The 20,941-nt window shown below is 39.6% G+C and overlaps 4 pseudogenes; all 4 read right to left on the bottom strand.

The window, feature by feature from the left end:
- Nucleotides 1-3,855: 3,855 nt before the first annotated feature.
- Nucleotides 3,856-4,607, bottom strand: LOC146313499 (Ig kappa-b4 chain C region pseudogene; annotated as a pseudogene).
- A 1,039-nt stretch (nucleotides 4,608-5,646) lies between these two features.
- On the bottom strand, nucleotides 5,647-7,958 carry LOC146313498 (Ig kappa-b4 chain C region pseudogene; annotated as a pseudogene).
- A 4,859-nt stretch (nucleotides 7,959-12,817) lies between these two features.
- Nucleotides 12,818-13,779, bottom strand: LOC146313497 (Ig kappa-b4 chain C region pseudogene; annotated as a pseudogene).
- Nucleotides 13,780-19,600: 5,821 nt separating this feature from the next.
- On the bottom strand, nucleotides 19,601-20,095 carry LOC146313496 (Ig kappa-b4 chain C region pseudogene; annotated as a pseudogene).
- Between the last annotated feature and the right edge of the window lie 846 nt (nucleotides 20,096-20,941).

Here is a 20,941-nt window from a genome sequence, read left to right as displayed (position 1 = left end):
TACAGCTTACCAGTGAAGTAGATACATAAATTATGGTAAAGATCATCTGTGGCTATTGTTTTTATATTAAGGTTATGTTAGGTTATTTCAAGGTTACCCATGTATTTTTATGTTCTTGTGAAGTACCTTCAATAGCCTTGTGTCTGAATGGTGCTGTATAAGTAAACTTGTCTTGCCTGAACTCCACGTGTCACACGTGGTGAATTTATGACCCTGTTGGAGTCAGTCAGAACATTTCCATAGAGAGTGACTTTGCATCAGCAGCACCATGCTCCAGTGCTCTGGGAGAGTTTATAGTCCTGAGAGTTGAAGACTGGATGACTGACAGCTGTCCTTCATGACAACAGAAGACACAGAAATCCTCCTCATCAAAAACATGACTTTGATCTGCGTCCTCATCTGGACTCTCCTCTGCTGCTGCTTCACAGGTAAAGTCCAGAGAATCAAACTCCTCTCCTCTATCAACATCCGTCCCTCTGAAATGAAGCCCACAAAACCATGACGCTGCTTTATGTTTTTGTCTCTGTGTCCTCAGAGTCCAGAGGTCAGGTCACAGTGACTCAGCCTGGAGCAGTGAGCTCTGCTGTGGGACGCTCCGTCTCCATCACATGTAGGACCAGTCAGGATGTTAATTTTTTCAACAACCAATACCTTTTATCCTGGTACCAACAGAGAGATGGAGAAACTCCTAAACTGCTCATTTACTTTGCTAGCACTCGAGTATCAGGGATTCCAGCTCGTTTTACAGGCAGTGGATCAAACTCTGACTTCACTCTGACCATCAGTGGAGTCCAGACTGAAGATGCAGCAGTTTACTACTGTCAGAGTGAACATTGGATCAGTCAGTATGTGTTCACACAGTGAAAAACCGTCGTACAAAAACCTCCCTCAGTCAGACTGAACAGAAACTCAACTAACTGCTGCAGCTGGCTGTAGAGAATGAAGCTTCCCCTGCAGGCCAGAATGAAACACAGAGGCAATATACTGTAGTTTTACTTATAGAATAAGAGATGTTCTTGGGAATACTTCAGGTCAAGAATGTTATAATTCCTGTATCAGTATGGGACTATCAAAGTTTTACCAGTTTTACCAAAGAATAATAATGAGTGGTTTTGACCCACACCGGGTCTTCCTCATGTTTTCTCTGGATGTTTTTTTCTAGTTGCTCCTGTAAATGAACTTATTCAAAAGTTTAAGGTATAAAGGAGCAGCTTCAATTAAACTGCCTAAATCCAAGTCAGTGGCACAGAAAAAGAAAGGCATAGCCTTTTTCTTGATAAACAGCAAAAAAGTTCAACTTAAAAAAAAATAGCTATTATCAAGTTTCTTTCTTCACAGCTTCTCACCATCAGTTCTTATCTCATTATAGTTTCCTGTTTTATGTTCTGATTCACCAAATAATCAAGAGGAGACAACCTGGTAGAAACGATGATAAAGGTCTTGGTCATGACCTTTGACCTCAGCTTCATACTGAATAACAGCTGTTTCAATTACATGCATTGAAAAGAAAATATACAGATGTAGATCAGCACCAAAAATGTTTGAAACATTATTTTGCTGTAAATGTATTAACCTGTTAAGTTACAACATGTAAAGACGAGATGAAAAGTTTGGTTGGAGTTTCTGAGTATCTGAGTTCACTGCTAATCACTGCTTAACTTGGTGAAATCTGAACATTACAAACACATAAACATGTCAAACACACATTAATATTAAAACGATCAATAAAACATGTCAGTTAATTATCAGACTTTAAGATCGTCTCCATGTAAATATGTCAATACGTAGATGAATGTTGTCAGCAGTGAGGAGGAAACATCATGATATGTTGAGGACAGCTACAGTTGACTGACTCTGTGTGTTTGCATATGTGTCCTGCCTCTCTGCTCCCAGACGTTAAGAGACCAGTGTTGATCAGTGTCTGTCCAGGCCTTTCAGAGACACTGACACGCCGGCAGCACAATGATGATGTCACTGATTCTACTGCTGGCCACCCTGGGGCTCCTTGTTCAGGGTGAGACTCTCTTGTGAAAACTTTGCTTCAGGATGCAACCAGGTTCACCACAATGATGTTCTGCTGTGATGGAGAAACACTGAAACAAGCAGCATTGACCTTCTTCCATCTGTTCTCCATGTTAAAGAAATGATTCTCTTCTGTTTGGATGTTGATCATCTTTCAACAAACTTGATTTGTCTCAATAACCCTTCTCCTCTTTTTCATGTTTTCCAGGTTCATCAGGAGAAATCATCCTGACTCAGTCTCCTGAATCTCAGTCTGTTGTTCCAGGACAGACTGTCTCTATCAGATGTAAAGCCAGTTCAAGTATGGGTAGCTACCTTCACTGGTACCTTCAGAAAACTGGATAAACTCCTAAACTGCTAATCTCTTATGCGACAACCCGTCAGTCTGGAGTTTCAGACCATTTCAGTGGGAGTCAGTCTGGAACTGACTTCACTTTGACCATCAGTGGAGTTCAGACTGAAGATGCAGGAGTTTATTACTGTCAGCAGGGTGGTTACAGCTTCCCATTCACACAGTGAAAAATCGTTGTACAAAAACCTCCTTCAGCTGGAGAGGAAGTGATCTGACTCAACAGCTGCACAGAAATGAAAACACTATTGGTTTGCTGTAATATGGTTTATTCAATAATATTTAAAAACATACCCCAATAATAATGCCTTCGGCATTAGAATATTTTTTGTATTGTTGTTAAATGTAGTTTTTGATTTAGTTTTTAAAAGTTTCTTTTGTAAATGTAATTGTGATGAAAAACACAACCACAACTATATTATTGTAACTCTAAGGAACATTTTAACACCACAAATGAATAAATATAGGTACAAACATTCAATGAGTGCAAAATTAAATTTGCTTTTTGTTTTGAGAAAGTAAGAAACTTCATATTGTCAAACTATGTCATGCTGGTCACTATTGTTTAGTTGTGTTGATACATTTTATTGCAATCAAACACTCTGAGCATTTTGTCAAATTCTGTACAAACTATATTACAATTCACAGAGCAAAATTTAATCGTAAAACTTGAAATGATAAAATCCTAGAAATCATATTCTAAGTTAAACTCGGTCAAAATTAATTCAAAGAATATTTTTTACTTCAGTACAACAGCATGTGACAGTAGTTATTCTTGAGGAATCTGCATAAACAGCTGATTTTTAAACATTGTTTTAATAGAACATCAATGTTGCTGTAAGTAATGAAAAAAATAATCTGACAGACAGCAAGAAATTGTGATTTCAACCTTTTCTTGTAAAGTTTGTTGGTGAAGTTTAGTGTCTTATTGAAACATTCATAATCTCTGTAGTCAGATTCATGTTATATCACTTTGTGCAAACAATACCCTGCTTTTTATTTCTACATTTGTGTCATTATTACTTTTTTTGTCATTAATATTTAGTTTTTGAATTCAGTTATTCAAAAAACGTTCTAGGTGCAATTTAAAAACACAGGAACATAAGTCTTCTCCATTGGTAAACATTAGTATTAACAGATGTGTCTTGTTCCTGATGTTAAAATAGGCCAACTGGAATAACAGAAGAAAAATATATAAACTCTTAAAACCATTAAAAACTAATCTGGTAAATCTGACTTCCTACTGTTGTGACTTTTATGCATTAATCTGACTGATGTTCCTGATATATAACAGAAATAAAGACATGTTGATTTCATGACATACATGACAAAAGCTTTATTGTTTTAACATGTTGAAAACCTCAAAACAAGCAAGAACACATTAATGTTGAAAAATGCCATGAGAGAAAGAAAGAGCCCGACAGAGAGAGCAGACAGAGAGCAGTATGAGAGTAAAACCAGCAGCAGAGTCCCAGTGAGTCAGGTCAGGACTGGGAACACTGGTCTCTCCACAGTGTCTCTGAGAGTGGAGTCTGGGAGCCCTGGGTGGCCTCACAGGTCACAGAGCCCACCTTCCTCCACTGGTCTGCAGGGAGCCTCAGGGTGCTGCTCCAGCTGTAGCGGCCGTCCTTCTCCAGCACCCCGGGGCTCCTGCTCTCCTCCCAGCTGCTGCTGCTGCTGCTGCCGTCCACCTTCCAGGACAGACTCCAGTCTGAGGGGAAGCCCTTGTTGGCCAGACACATGAGCGTGGCCTTCCCCTGCTGCAGCTCCTCACTGGAGGGGGGCAGCACCGTCAGGGTGGGACGAGCATCACCTAGGAGACACCAATCAGCTTAGATTTCCATAGAGAGTGACTTTGCATCAGCAGCACCATGCTCCAGTGCTCTGGGAGAGTTTATAGTCCTGAGAGTTGAAGACTGGATGAGTGACAGCTGTCCTTCATGACAACAGAAGACAAAGAAATCCTCCTCATCAAAAACATGACTTTGATCTGCGTCCTCATCTGGACTCTCCTCTGCTGCTGCTTCACAGGTAAAGTCCAGAGAATCAAACTCCTCTCCTCTATCAACATCCGTCCCTCTGAAATGAAGCCCACAAAACCATGACGCTGCTTTATGTTTTTGTCTCTGTGTCCTCAGAGTCCAGAGGTCAGATCACAGTGACTCAGCCTGGAGCAGTGAGCTCTGCTGTGGGACGCTCCGTCTCCATCACATGTAGGACCAGTCAGGATGTTCATGGTGGGAGCTACTTACACTGGTACCAACAGAGAGATGGAGAAAAACCTAAACTCCTGATTAGGTATGCTAATCAACGAGTATCAGGGATTCCAGATCGTTTTACAGGCAGTGGATCAAACTCTGACTTCACTCTGACCATCAGTGGAGTCCAGACTGAAGATGCAGCAGTTTACTACTGTCAGAGTCTTCATATCATCAACAGTCAGTGGGTGTTCACACAGTGAAAAGTCGTCGTACAAAAACCTCCCTCAATCAGACTGAACAGAAACTGAACTGACTGCTGCAGCTGGAAGCTACTGCAGAGACTGATACACTTCACTGAGGACACACACACACACACACACACACACACACACACACACACACACACACTTGATTGGTTAGATGACTGCTGTTCTTCTCTTCTATCTGTAAAAACAGATTTACTGAAATAGAAAAGTAATTTAGATATATGGAATATGATAAAAAATAAATAACTGCATGACACTTGTATTATCAGACTTGATCATAACACAATTAAAAGAGACACAATAAAATAATCCACAAACAGCAAACCTTTAATTTTAAATCTGTCATGATGTCAAACCAACAAGTTTTGGTCAAAGCAGAAGAGGACAGAAAGGACAGATGTGAGGGACACATGTGGCACAGATTCATTTTCTCCTTTCATCTTTTAACAACAGCTCCTTCCTTCTTTAGGAAACCACAACTGAACAGACACTGATAGGCTGCCCTGATGTCGACATAATCCCTTTATTTCTTTTAAAAATCATCAGACAAATGTCATGAAATTCTACTGATGTGACCATGAGAGAAACCCAGTCACTGTGGATTTAAGTTCCAGTGTGTAAGATTCAGGGTGATCTATTGGCAGACTACTGCAGAAACCAGATGTCAGCTGATACATCATTTCTTCCTAAAATAATCCTCCGACATTAATGTCACTGAGAAAAACTGAGAAATGAAACCGATCTACTGTTTCATTTAAGACAGCAGTCATTCTGATAAAAATGTGTCTGGACACCACTGGTTTGATGAAATAGTCTTTATTGTTTTAACAAGCAGAGAATATCAGCAATACAGCCAGTAACACAAATCACACTTTAAAATCATCGTGAAACAGGAGGAGAGATAGAAAGGACTATTATTTTATGCAGATGACACCCTGCTTTCTGTTTATAACCCTGTAAATCATTGTTATATTTAGATTTTTAAACTTCAGACAATGAGAATAATTTCTAGGTATAAATTCTTCTTCTTCAGGGACAGATGTTAGTAATAACAGATAGCTTTATGATCACCACTGAAACAGTGAATACGTCTAATAAAGTATATTGTTACTGGAGTTTAATAGACATAGATATAGATAAAACTGGAACAATTACAAAATAAGATCCACAGTTTTACAATCATTAACTAGTAATCTGGGAACCAGAGTTTTTATGGCTGAGATTTCAGCATTGATCTAATTAATATATAAGTCAAAGAAATAAAGTCAAAAGACGTGGCTTTTATGATACACATGATAAAATATTTATTGTTTTAAATGTTGAAACCATCAACACAAGCAAGAAAATTTTAAAGTTGAAACATGTCAAGAGAAAGAGAACAAGACAGAGAGCAGACAGAGAGCAGTATGAGAGTAAAACCAGCAGCAGAGTCCCAGTGAGTCAGGTCAGGACTGGGAACACTGGTCTCTCCTCAGTGTCTCTGAGAGTGGAGTCTGGGAGCCCTGGGTGGCCTCACAGGTCACAGAGCCCACCTTCCTCCACTGGTCTGCAGGGAGCCTCAGGGTGCTGCTCCAGCTGTAGCGGCCGTCCTTCTCCAGCACCCCGGGGCTCCTGCTCTCCTCCCAGCTGCTGCTGCTGCTGCTGCCGTCCACCTTCCAGGACAGACTCCAGTCTGAGGGGAAGCCCTTGTTGGCCAGACACATGAGCGTGGCCTTCCCCTGCCGCAGCTCCTCACTGGAGGGGGGCAGCACCGTCAGGGTGGGACGAGCATCACCTAGGAGACACCAATCAGCTTAGACGACAGGGACCACACAGCTGTCAATCAACCAGCAGACACTTGGACACCTTTACTGTGTGAGAGTTGATTTTCTCCTTTAAGGAGTTTCTGTCAGATGTTTTTTCTGCTCCACCAGTCACTCACTCACACATTGTTTCACTTCCCTTTAAGAAGCCTCTCATGCATATCAGCACAGAGAGAATCATCATACAGAATGAGATGAAATATATCAAACTACACTGACAAGAAAATATATAAAACTTTGTTCTGAAAATCAGCAAAAGTCTCAACTATACATTACTTTAATGTATTTAGTGGAACCATAAAAGATGCAAGAAAATTCACAGACTGATTAAATTTTCATGATCTGGATTTAAATCATCATCAACAAACTGTTCAAAAGATTTTTTGAAATTTGAAACAATAAATGACACAATGAACAGATGTTACACGTTTCGAATTAACAAATTTTAACTTCACTTGGTTCAGTTTTCTTTGAAGAATTTAATCTTACTTCCTTTGAAAACAGTTATTACTGACACAGAAAATTAAAAACTAATCATGATGAACATTTTTCCAGTAAGATTAAAGTTTTATCTATCCTTTAGTTAAGGTTGTTAAAACTTCAGTATGACAGGAATGTCTAAAGAAATATAAACTGAAATAAAACTGCTCTGAGTTCAACTCAATGATAAAGGAGGAGAAATACGAGTATCAATGAAAAACATGTTAGAATAAAAGAAGGTATATTTATCTTAATAAAACATTCAAAATACTAATTCAAAATATTAATTTAACATAATTTTCTGTAATATTTGTTCAGAAACTTACTTCCAACATCCAGTCTGGTTCCTCCACCAAAAGTCCACCACAGTGATACAAACTCATTGAGCCGCCGTACAAAAACCTCTGACTGTAGAGAGACACGGCTCTCTGACTTTGACACACTGAAATAAACCTAACAGCCCTCAAGATGAAGCCTCATGATTAAGGTTTGAAATTTAATGTCTAGCCGAATATTTTATATTTATTGCAATTAATTTTTTAACTTTCTGTTGTTGAAGCAAACTTAGGCAGTGCAAAATATGATTGGAAAATATACATTTTTATGGAAAAGTAACTATTTTCCAAATTATGTTGAATTACAAGGTGATAAAAAGAAAAAGTAACTCCAAAAATTAACGAAAATGGTAAAAATTTGACTTACTTCCAATATCCAGTCTGGTTCCTCCACCGAACGTGTACCACAGTGATACAAACTCATTGAGCCGCCGTACAAAAACCTCTGACTGTAGAGAGACACGGCTCTCTGACTTTGACACAAACAAAACCAACAAAAACATCCCCAGTTTACCCAGTTTATGATGAGTAATAACTGGTTAAAGTGTCAAAAACCAGTTCACAAATATTCATTATGTAATGAACCATTTTTTCTCTTTAAATGTTAAACATCTACAAACAATATCAGTTTCTCTTACAGTCAAATAAATAAAAAGAAAATATTGAAAAGAAAAACTCACCAATAAATCCTGACAAATATAAATAATTATTATAAACATGTTTATTGTTGATCATGATGAATAAAACAATATTTTTTATCCCACTGTGACGTTGGTCTCGTAGTGAATTAGGTGGAATTCATAAAATATTCTGGATGAAAATTTGTTCATCAAACTCAAACAAAGTCACATAAAAATGAGCACTGACACATTTCTAATCAATAGACTGATAAAGTGATTGATCCATTGATAAACATCATCCTCAGAGTAATCCAAGTCCCTGTTGGAGTCAGTCAGAGCATTTCCATAGAGAGTGACTTTGCATCAGCAGCACCATGCTCCAGTGCTCTGGGAGAGTTTATAGTCCTGAGAGTTGAAGACTGGATGACTGACAGCTGTCCTTCATGACAACAGAAGACACAGAAATCCTCCTCATCAAAAACATGACTTTGATCTGCGTCCTCATCTGGACTCTCCTCTGCTGCTGCTTCACAGGTAAAGTCCAGAGAATCAAACTCCTCTCCTCTATCAACATCTGTCCCTCTGAAATGAAGCCCACAAAACCATGATGCTGCTTTATGTTTTTGTCTCTGTGTCCTCAGAGTCCAGAGGTCAGGTCACAGTGACTCAGTCTGGAGCAGTGAGCTCTGCTGTGGGACGCTCCGTCTCCATCACATGTAGGACCAGTCAGAGGGTTTATGTTGGGAGCGCTTTATCCTGGTACCAACAGAGAGATGGAGAAACTCCTAAACTCCTCATTTACTCTGCTACCAATCGAGAATCAGGGATTCCAGCTCGTTTTACAGGACGTGGATCAAACTCTGACTTCACTCTGACCATCAGTGGAGTCCAGACTGAAGATGCAGCAGTTTACTACTGTCAGAGTTATCATGAAATCAACAGTCAGTATGTGTTCACACAGTGAAAAACTGTCGTACAAAAACCTCCCTCAGCTGAAGAGGAACTGATGTGACTCAACAGCTGCACAGAATGAAAACACTATTGGTTTGATAAAATACAGTTAGGTGAAATAAAATATTACAACAAACCTTTCAGCAATAAAACAACATTTGTGTTTTTGTAAAATATATATTTAATTGCATTTTTCTTTCAACTTTATTTTTTATTGTAAATGTAATTTTCTTGTCACAACAGTAGTACATGTTTGGCTCCTCAAACACTAAATTCTTAGGAACATTTTAACACATAATAAATAAATCAATACTTTTTAAAATGAATATCCAGTGACTGCGAAATTAAATCATTTGTTTACTTTCATAAAGAAATAAAATCACAGGTCTATTTTAATCTAATATCAAGTAGTGAAATTGGTTGATTTTGTTGGCAGAAAGCAACAGAGACACTGTTCTACAGTCTCCTGACATGTCAAGTCTTTTTTTTTGTCTGAATTTAATGTTACTTGATGGAAAATCTCATCATGTTATGCAGATGATACCCGCTTTTTATGTTTAATTCCTAGACACAAATTAACAAGAACAAAATACATGGATCTTATTCAAGTGTGGACTTTAGTTATAACAGACAGTTTTCTGATGGTCTAATCATAAAGTTACCAAAAATAAAAGATAAAACTGGAATGACAGTAGAAGAATATTGACAGTTTTAAACTGTTAGAAAACAAACCTTGGAAAACTGGGCCTGTTACTGTTGTGGTTTTTCTGTTGTAATCTGAATAATTTTCCTAATAAATAATACATATTGAATAAAGGAAGTCCAAAGACATGTCTCTGTTTGAATGATACAATCTTTATTGTTTTAAAATGTTGAAACTATCAACACAAGAAAGAATTTGTTAATATTGAAACATGTCAAGAGAAAGAGAGAACCAGAGAGAGACAGAGAGCAGTATGAGAGTAAAACCAGCAGCAGAGTCCCAGTGAGTCAGGTCAGGACTGGGAACACTGGTCTGGAACAGGGTGGGGACGACTCGACCCACTGCAGAGACAGAGATTAATAAAGTTCATATGAGGTGAACTAAACTCCATCCTGTTGGTTGCAGCAGAGGAGACTTCTAGTTCTGTTGATCTTCCTCAGACTGGATGAAACTGGTCTGAGAAGTTTCACTTCCCTCTCTGAGCTCAGTAACCATGGCAACAGACAAGCATCACTGCTCAACCATGGCAACAGACAAGTTTTGTTACTAAAGATAAAAAGCTTTAAAAAAAAAGTACACATTTACTGCACTGGGTAATCTTTAATTAACAAAGTAAAATGTTTTAGTTTGTGTTTAATGTGAAATGTTTAACATTACATCAAGTAATATGAATACCTCTTTCAGTAAAATAAATTAAAATAAAATATTTCTAAAGAAAAACTGGTCACACTTTATTTTCATTACACAAATAAGACATCACAAACTGTACTTTATATCAAATTGGACAAAAACTTGAAATATGCTTTTTATTCAACAGTAATCAGCAGATTAGTGAAGACCGATGCCAACTTCTTTGAACAAAATCACACTGTCTGTCTACAGTATTATATGATCACAGTCAGACAAACTAGTCCTCCACCTTCCTTTACAGGACAGTTGTATTGTAATATGTCCCAAATTATCCTGTCATGAAGTCTAATAAGGGTCATATTATTTCTAGTTTACATCTAATTTTATACAAAGTACAGCTTGATAGATCTTATTTGTGTGTTTTTGGATGTACAGTATCTAATCAGGGTATAGTTGTATTTGTTTAATGTCTAATAAAGAATACATCTAATATTTATCTGATTTGACACAAAGTGCGGCTTGTTTCATTTTTTAGCGCAGTGAAAAATAAAGTAGGACAGAAAATTAAAAATGACACATAACATTTTCTTCTGTAAACTGACTGATATTTTCATAATCATCATCCTCAGAGTAATCCAAGTCCCTGTTGGAGTCAGTCAGAGCATTTCCATAGAGAGTGACTTTGCATCAGCAGCACCATGCTCCAGTGCTCTGGGAGAGTTTATAGTCCTGAGAGTTGAAGACTGGATGACTGACAGCTGTCCTTCATGACAACAGAAGACACAGAAATCCTCCTCATCAAAAACATGACTTTGATCTGCGTCCTCATCTGGACTCTCCTCTGCTGCTGCTTCACAGGTAAAGTCCAGAGAATCAAACTCCTCTCCTCTATCAACATCCGTCCCTCTGAAATGAAGCCCACAAAACCATGACGCTGCTTTATGTTTTTGTCTCTGTGTCCTCAGAGTCCAGAGGTCAGTATACAGTGACTCAGTCTGGAGCAGTGAGCTCTGCTGTGGGACGCTCCGTCTCCATCACATGTAGGACCAGTCGGGATGTTTATGTTTCAGGCAGCGACCACTGTTTAGCCTGGTACCAACAGAGAGATGGAGAAACTCCTAAACGGCTCATTTACTATGCTAACAGACGAGTATCAGGGATTCCAGATCGTTTTACAGGCAGTGGATCAAACTCTGACTTCACTCTGACCATCAGTGGAGTCCAGACTGAAGATGCAGCAGTTTACTACTGTCAGAGTTTTCACTACATCAACAGTCAGAATGTGTTCACACAGTGAAAAACCGTCGTACAAAAACCTCCCTCAGTCAGACTGAACAGAAACTGAACTGACTGCTGCAGCTGGAAGCTACTGCAGAGACTGATACACTTCACTGAGGACACACACACACACACACACACACACACACACACACCTGACTGGTTAGATGACTGTAGTTCTTCTCTTCTATCTGTAAAAAATGATTTATTGGCAGAAAAAATAAATAAATAACTGCATGACAGTTGTATTAACAGCAATATAACCTTTAATTTTAAACCTGTATTGATGTAAAACCAATGAGAAAGGACAGATGTGAAGGACACCATGTTGCATTAACTCAGCTTCTGTAAAAATGACCTCCTTTCATTTTTTAACACAAACTCCTGTCAGCTTTAAGATCCCACAACTAAACAGTGACCCTGTTAGGCTGCATTGACAGAGCTGTCAGATATGACATGTACTTAATCCATTCTTCTTTTTAATCATTATCTAATGTTATAATATACAACTGGTCTCACACAGCAAAACCCAGTCTCTGTGCATTTGTTGTATCTCTTGTGACCATTTAAGACAACAACATCAGACACTGCTGATGAGACAGAGAGTCAGTCTTCCAATGTGAGTCTTTGCCATGTCATTAGTCCAACTGGATAGTTCCAAAGTTTTAAAGCCACAGACTCAAACACACTGTAAACTTGACCTTTAAACCTGTCATGATGTCAAACCAACAAGTTTTGGTCAAAGCAGAAGAGAACAGAAAGGACAGATGTGAGGGACACATGTGGCACAGATTCATTTTCTCCTTTCATCTTTTAACAGCAGCTCCTTCCTTCTTTAGGAAACCACAACTGAACAGACACTGATAGGCTGCCCTGATGTCGACATAATCCCTTTATTTCTTTTAAAAATCATCAGACAAATGTCATGAAATTCTACTGATGTGACCATGAGAGAAACCCAGTCACTGTGGATTTAAGTTCCAGTGTGTAAGATTCAGGGTGATCTATTGGCAGACTACTGCAGAAACCAGATGTCAGCTGATACATCATTTCTTCCTAAAATAATCCTCTGACATTAATGTCACTGAGAAAAACTGTGAGAAATGAAACCGATCTACTTTTTCATTTAAGACAGCAGTCATTCTGATAAAAATGTGTCTGGACACCACTGGTTTGATGAAATAGTCTTTATTGTTTTAACAAGCAGAGAATATCAGCAATACAGCCAGTAACACAAATCACACTTTAAAATCATCGTGAAACAGGAGGAGAGATAGAAAGGACTATTACTTTATGCAGATGACACTCTGATTTCTGTTTATAACCCTGTAAATCATTGTTATATTTAGATTTTTAAACTTCAGACAATGAGAATAATTTCTAGGTATAAATTCTTCTTCTTCAGGGACAGATGTTAGTAATAACAGATAGCTTTTTGATCACCATTGAAACAGTGAATACGTCTAATAAAGTATATTGTTACTGGAGTTTAATAGACATAGATATAGATAAAACTGGAACAATTACAAAATAAGATCCACAGTTTTACAATCATTAAAAAGTAATCTGGGAACCAGAGTTTTTATGGCTGAGATTTCATCATTGATCTAATTTATATATAAGTCAAAGAAATAAAGTCAAAAGACATGCGGCTTTTATGATACACATGATAAAATATTTATTGTTTTAAATGTTGAAACCATCAACACAAGCAAGAAAATTTTAAAGTTGAAACATGTCAAGAGAAAGAGAACAAGACAGAGAGCAGACAGAGAGCAGTATGAGAGTAAAACCAGCAGCAGAGTCCCAGTGAGTCAGGTCAGGACTGGGAACACTGGTCTCTCCTCAGTGTCTCTGAGAGTGGAGTCTGGGAGCCCTGGGTGGCCTCACAGGTCACAGAGCCCACCTTCCTCCACTGGTCTGCAGGGAGCCTCAGGGTGCTGCTCCAGCTGTAGCGGCCGTCCTTCTCCAGCACCCCGGGGCTCCTGCTCTCCTCCCAGCTGCTGCAGCCGCTGCTGCCGTCCACCTTCCAGGACAGACTCCAGTCTGAGGGGAAGCCCTTGTTGGCCAGACACATGAGCGTGGCCTTCCCCTGCTGCAGCTCCTCACTGGAGGGGGGCAGCACCGTCAGGGTGGGACGAGCATCACCTAGGAGACACCAATCAGCTTAGATTTCCATAGAGAGTGACTTTGCATCAGCAGCACCATGCTCCAGTGCTCTGGGAGAGTTTATAGTCCTGAGAGTTGAAGACTGGATGACTGACAGCTGTCCTTCATGACAACAGCTGTCCTTCATGACAACAGAAGACACAGAAATCCTCCTCATCAAAAACATGACTTTGATCTGCGTCCTCATCTGGACTCTCCTCTGCTGCTGCTTCACAGGTAAAGTCCAGAGAATCAAACTCCTCTCCTCTATCAACATCCGTCCCTCTGAAATGAAGCCCACAAAACCATGACGCTGCTTTATGTTTTTGTCTCTGTGTCCTCAGAGTCCAGAGGTCAGATCACAGTGACTCAGTCTGGAGCAGTGAGCTCTGCTGTGGGACGCTCCGTCTCCATCACATGTAGGACCAGTCAGGATGTTCATGTTTGGAACAACTACCACCTTTTAGCCTGGTACCAACAGAGAGATGGAGAAACTCCTAAGGTGCTCATTTACTTTGCTAGCACTCGAGTATCAGGGATTCCAGCTCGTTTTACAGGCAGTGGATCAAACTCTGACTTCACTCTGACCATCAGTGGAGTCCAGACTGAAGATGCAGCAGTTTACTACTGTCAGAGTCTTCACTACCCCAACAGTCAGCGTGTGTTCACACAGTGAAAAACCGTCGTACAAAAACCTCCCTCAGTCAGACTGAACAGAAACTGAACTGACTGCTGCAGCTGGAAGCTACTGCAGAGACTGATACACTTCACTGAGGACACACACACACACACACACACACACACACACACACACACATTGTTATAATGAATTGTTATAAGTTCTGATCTGATTTTCCAAATAATTAAGAGGAATCAACCTGGGACTCCAAGAGGATTACATGTTTAGGTATTCTTTCTTTAACGTTGAGTTGAAATGAAAAATGTCTTTTTAAGTCTCAGTCATGACCTTTGACCTCAGCTTCATTCTAGATCACAACAGCTTTAAAGACACAGCATGAGATACCCTCATGATCAAAAATGGGTCAAACAGAACCTGAATATCCTTTAAATTGTGGAAGTTATTCTTAAAACACAAAGATCCATAGACACAAACACAACACATTCAATGACAAAAAAAAGGATCTTCCCTGAAATAAAATAAGTTTCTTGTGACTTGAATCTCAACCTTTATATTTGATAATTGTTAAACAGTGAAAAGAAAATATGAGAGCATAGATCAGCATCATGGACAAATCTAACCCAAAACCATCTACATCCTTCAAACTACATGAAATATAATACAATATTTAAATGATCAAAATAAATTTCATTATCAACTGGAAACATGAGACAAAAGATACAAATAACCTTCTTGAAAAAAAAGTAAAACTAGCAAGTTAATTTCATCATGATATTCACTGATCCTTTTTGCCCACTTTAATTTACCTGCTTTTTCTCACCACTGTAAACTGAAGACATCATCATTTTGTAGTTATGGACTTTAATAAACAGATTTTTTTACATAAAATGATCTCTAACAGAGAAAACACCCTTCATCATATTCTAGTATTCTCTCAACAGTTTCAGTTGGTAGAAAGAATAAGGCAACTGAAAGTCATACAAAAAGATGTTCAAATCCCGGTTATGATATTTTAATTTACCATCCATCAGGCCCTGACAGCTGATTTTTAAATTACTTCAATGACTTTTTCTAAACAAGATTTCATTAATCTGGTTATTAATATGAAAACTTCTTCTAGTCCACGTGACGTTGTACCCACTTCTTTGTTTAAAAAACGTTATGGGTTCCATTGGTCCTTGTCTGCTCTTTATAATCAATAACTTGTTGATATCTGATCAGGTCCAACCTTATTTAAAACAAGCTGTTGTTCAAAGACTTCTCAGAAACACAAACCTTGATTCTTCTTTGCTCCAGAACTACAGGTCTGTTTCTAAGTTACCTTTTATAGCTACAGTTTTAGAAAACATGGTTTCTAATCTGTCTTAGATGAGCTCAACATTTTGGAGTTTCAGTCTGGTTTCAGTCAGTTGTATTCAACAGAAACAGCTCTTCTCAAATGATCTGTTGATGCACAGTGATGCAGGAGGATGTTCTGTGTTGGTTCTATTAGATCTTACTGCTGCTTGGTTGAGGCTCAGGCAGTGGGTGGGTATCTCTGGATCAGCTTTGCAGTGGTTCTCTGCTTTCATTTGTGACATTAAAATAAAGACACTGAAGAAAACAATAAACACAGTGTTTTCTGTGTGTGGTACTGTTTGTCTCATGCAGTGCAACACATCTCCTTCACACAGAGTTGATCAGATTGCTGATTGTGGCCTGTGGGATGTTGGTCCTCTCCTCTTCAGTAGCTGTGTGAAATTACTGGATGTTGGCAGGAAGTGGAACACGCTGCTGTAAACTCCGACCCAGAGCCTCCCAAACATGTTCAATGAGTGACGTGTGTGCTGAGTCTGCAGGTCGTACAAGAACTGGGATGTTTTCAGCTTTCAGAAATAATTTACAGATCCTTGGTGACCATTTGGCCACTCAAGTCAGTTATGAAGTGCAGTCAGGTCAAAACATCAGTGAGGATGATTAACACACAGATGAACTTCTCTGAGATGGTTTCTAACAGTTTGTGCAGAAATTCTTTGGTTGTTCAAATGAACTGTTGCATCAGCTGTCTGGTTATAGTAGTTATTCAAATTGCTCAACAGACAACTGTTAGCAACAAAGTTTAATCTCATCTGAAAAGTCTACAGAGGACATTTAAATCATAAAAGTCCACAGGAAACAACATTTATGGGGTTCATATAGGCATTATAGGAGTTTCCAGTAGACTAACAATATTCACCATCAAATAAATATTTGACTGGATGCATGAGCTGAAAAAACAACCTCACAGTTCCAGTTACAGTCAGTTTTTTATCATCTGAATATGATTATTAAGATCTGGAATAAATGTCTTAAATATTTTTGAATCTGAAAGATTTAGTTCATGTAAGTTCATATTCATACTGTAGCACCAGGGATTTACTGTGAGTTGTCTGTAAACTCAGACCAGGATGACCTCAGTACCCTGACCTTAATGAAGTCTCTCAGGACATTAACTGGTGATTCAAAGAGTTAGTTTTATCATCTGTTCTCAATGGAGCAATGAGTACTGCTGTTAAAAATACTGAGTTGGAGTCATAGACTGGATATGTCAGTTTTTCTAAATTGATTTGGCTCATTTCTCACAACAGTCTTAATATTTTCGAAACTGTAACTGCAAATGTCGCATCTGTTTCATGAGACAAAACAACTCTATTGCATGTTGGCAACAGGTAGTCACCTGAAACATTTGATTTATGCTTCAAAACTGTGTTACTGTGTCAGTAAATTTGCCATACCAACCAAAATGAAAAGTTATTTTGTCATCATGTGAACCGTACGGCTCAAAAGACTTTGGCTAAATGCAAATATTTATCAGAGAGTGACTTTGCATCAGCAGCACCATGCTCCAGTGCTCTGGGAGAGTTTATAGTCCTGAGAGTTGAAGACTGGATGACTGACAGCTGTCCTTCATGACAACAGAAGACACAGAAATCCTCCTCATCAAAAACATGACTTTGATCTGCGTCCTCATCTGGACTCTCCTCTGCTGCTGCTTCACAGGTAAAGTCCAGAGAATCAAACTCCTCTCCTCTATCAACATCCGTCCCTCTGAAATGAAGCCCACAAAACCATGACGCTGCTTTATGTTTTTGTCTCTGTGTCCTCAGAGTCCAGAGGTCAGGTCACAGTGACTCAGTCGGGAGCAGTGAGCTCTGCTGTGGGACGCTCCGTCTCCATCACATGTAGGACCAGTCAGAATGTTTATGTTGCGGGCAGCAGCCACTGTTTACACTGGTACCAACAGAGAGATGGAGAAAGTGCAAAACTGCTTATTAAGTATGCCAACCAGCGAGAATCAGGGATTCCAGCTCGTTTTACAGGCAGTGGATCAAACTCTGACTTCACTCTGACCATCAGTGGAGTCCAGACTGAAGATGCAGCAGTTTACTACTGTCAGAGTCTTCACTACATCAACAGTCAGTGGGTGTTCACACAGTGAAAAACCGTCGTACAAAAACGTCCCTCAGTCAGACTGAACAGAAACTGAACTGACTGCTGCAGCTGGAAGCTACTGCAGAGACTGATACACTTCACTGAGGACACACACACACACACACACACACACACACACACACACACACCTCGCTCCCTGTGATGTTTATGTCGTTATCAGAGGTTGATCACAAATGTCCTCACTTGTCCACACAGTGCAGACGTCAACCTGCTGTACATGTGTGGAACATGTCCTCCAACTGAACTCCAGACAGAAGCATAAACAGAACTAATAGATGTCCATGATACACACAGTCAAGTCTGTATGCAGCACAGTTTGTCAGTGTCTTTCAGCATTGTTTCCAAATATCAGTCCAAAGATAACTAATCCTAAACACCTTCAGGCGTACAGGCCTCTCACAGCCACAGAGCAACACAAAGGGTTGAAGGACAGTTGAAAAGATCAGTGTCTGTGATCTTCCCTGTATACAGGACATTTACAGACGTCACTTCATTTAAAAGGCCCACAGAATCATCAAGGAGCCCAGACACCCCAATAATGGACTTTTTCAGCTGCTGCCTTGTTGCAGGCGTTATCACAGCCTCAGAACCAGGACCAACAGGCTCTGTGACTCTTTCTGTCATCAAGCAGTTAGACTCATGAACACTACCTAACAATAACCTGACATTACCTGGATTAGACACTGAAGCTACACTGATATTGTTTTTACTCACTTTTATTACTGCTGAAAGTTCTTTGTATATTTATACTGAATAGTGAATTTGATGATGCACTTTATAAAGCTTGATGGTGCAGTTTGTTCTATGTAACCAAGCTCTTCATCTTAAGGACCGTCTACAAACATCTGGAGGAGTCTATGGTCCATGTCTCGCTTTAGTTTGCTGACTTTTCTTTGACCAACACGCAGTGACTGGCTGTTTATCTGAAACTGTAGAAATATGCACTGACTGACCTCAGCGGTGTGTCTTATCCCTGTAACTGTTTAGCATTGACACTGACAGCTGCAGAAGGTGTGAGGACGGTCTGTACCTTGTCATATGTCAGGGGACACTGCTGTCTCTCCTTCAGGGTTCAGAACAGGACCATATCTGACACCCTCTGTCTTACAAGTGTCATGTTGTTTTGTCGTCAGGACATTGTGTACTTTTTTCAACTGTTTATTAATTTATTCACATATTTATTATCAGTAAACATATACATTTTTAATCTTATAATGTTGGTATGTTTTAGTTGTTATTATCAGTGTTTGTCTTTCTTCCTGTGTACTGTGTGTATATCTTTGATCTGGTTGCTGAGCTGCTGAAGAAAAAGGCTCTGACAGAAAAATAAAGTTCTACTGGCTGATTGAAAACAAATGCAAACAAATATTTCAATATAAATTCATTATGAAAAATTCACTAAACAAAGATATATGTTTACTTCACTGTTCTTTCTTTTCATGACTAAAACTCTGACTGTGTTCACCAGAAAATCCATCTTCATCTCAGACATCTGTTCATTCACACCAAGAAAAAATAATCTTGTATGCCGATGACATCCTATTATAGATCATAAGATTGTCATCTTCCCTTCTTGTAGTTAGTGATCAGATCTTACAAATAATCCATGACACAAATTCTGGATTAAACAGAATTATTAAAACAGACACATCTCTTACTTTTACTATAACAAAGATGAAAACAACTGATTCAATGAAGTGGATTTTATTATTTTGAATTCTTAAAATTACAATAAGCAAAGAAAATCTTTATCAATGAAACATGTATTTAGAGAGTTAGTGAAGGAAAGAAAGAGATCAACAGAGAGAGAGAGAGTTACAGAGAGCAGACAGAGAGCAGTATGAGAGTAAAACCAGCAGCAGAGTCCCAGTGAGTCAGGTCAGGACTGGGAACACTGGTCTCTCCTCAGTGTCTCTGAGAGTGGAGTCTGGGAGCCCTGGGTGGCCTCACAGGTCACAGAGCCCACCTTCCTCCACTGGTCTGCAGGGAGCCTCAGGGTGCTGCTCCAGCTGTAGCGGCCGTCCTTCTCCAGCACCCCGGGGCTCCTGCTCTCCTCCCAGCTGATGCTGCTGCTGCCGTCCACCTTCCAGGACAGACTCCAGTCTGAGGGGAAGCCCTTGTTGGCCAGACACATGAGCGTGGCCTTCCCCTGCTGCAGCTCCTCACTGGAGGGGGGCAGCACCGTCAGGGTGGGACGAGCATCACCTAGGAGACACCAATCAGCTTAGATTTCCATAGAGAGTGACTTTGCATCAGCAGCACCATGCTCCAGTGCTCTGGGAGAGTTTATAGTCCTGAGAGTTGAAGACTGGATGACTGACAGCTGTCCTTCATGACAACAGAAGACACAGAAATCCTCCTCATCAAAAACATGACTTTGATCTGCGTCCTCATCTGGACTCTCCTCTGCTGCTGCTTCACAGGTAAAGTCCAGAGAATCAAACTCCTCTCCTCTATCAACATCCGTCCCTCTGAAATGAAGCCCACAAAACCATGACGCTGCTTTATGTTTTTGTTTCTGTGTCCTCAGAGTCCAGAGGTCAGGTCACAGTGACTCAGTCTGGAGCAGTGAGCTCTGCTGTGGGACGCTCCGTCTCCATCACATGTAGGACCAGTCAGAGTTTTAGCTATTCACACTTTTATCAACAGAGAGATGGAGAAACTCCTAAACTCCTCATTTACTCTGGAAACAATCGAGCAGCAGGGATTCCAGATCGTTTTACAGGCAGTTGGTCAAAGCTTGATTTCACTCTGACCATCAGTGGAGTCCAGACTGAAGATGCAGCAGTTTACTACTGTCAGAGTGGACATGTTATTAACAGTCAGAATGTGTTCACACAGTGAAAAACCGTCGTACAAAAACCTCCCTCAGTCAGACTGAACAGAAACTGAACTGATTGCTGCAGCTGGAAGCTACTGCAGAGACTGATACACTTCACTGAGGACACACACACACACACACACACACACACACACACACACACACACACACACCCCTGATTGTTCAGATGACTGCTGTTCATCTACTTTTAAATATTAAATATA

The sequence above is a fragment of the Lutjanus erythropterus genome, chromosome 16, assembly GCF_056507025.1.
Source record: "Lutjanus erythropterus isolate fLutEry1 chromosome 16, fLutEry1.hap2, whole genome shotgun sequence".
In the NCBI taxonomy this organism is placed as follows: domain Eukaryota; kingdom Metazoa; phylum Chordata; class Actinopteri; order Lutjaniformes; family Lutjanidae; genus Lutjanus; species Lutjanus erythropterus.
Note: the sequence above shows the minus strand (reverse complement) of the source record. Positions and strands in the feature narration are given on the sequence as shown.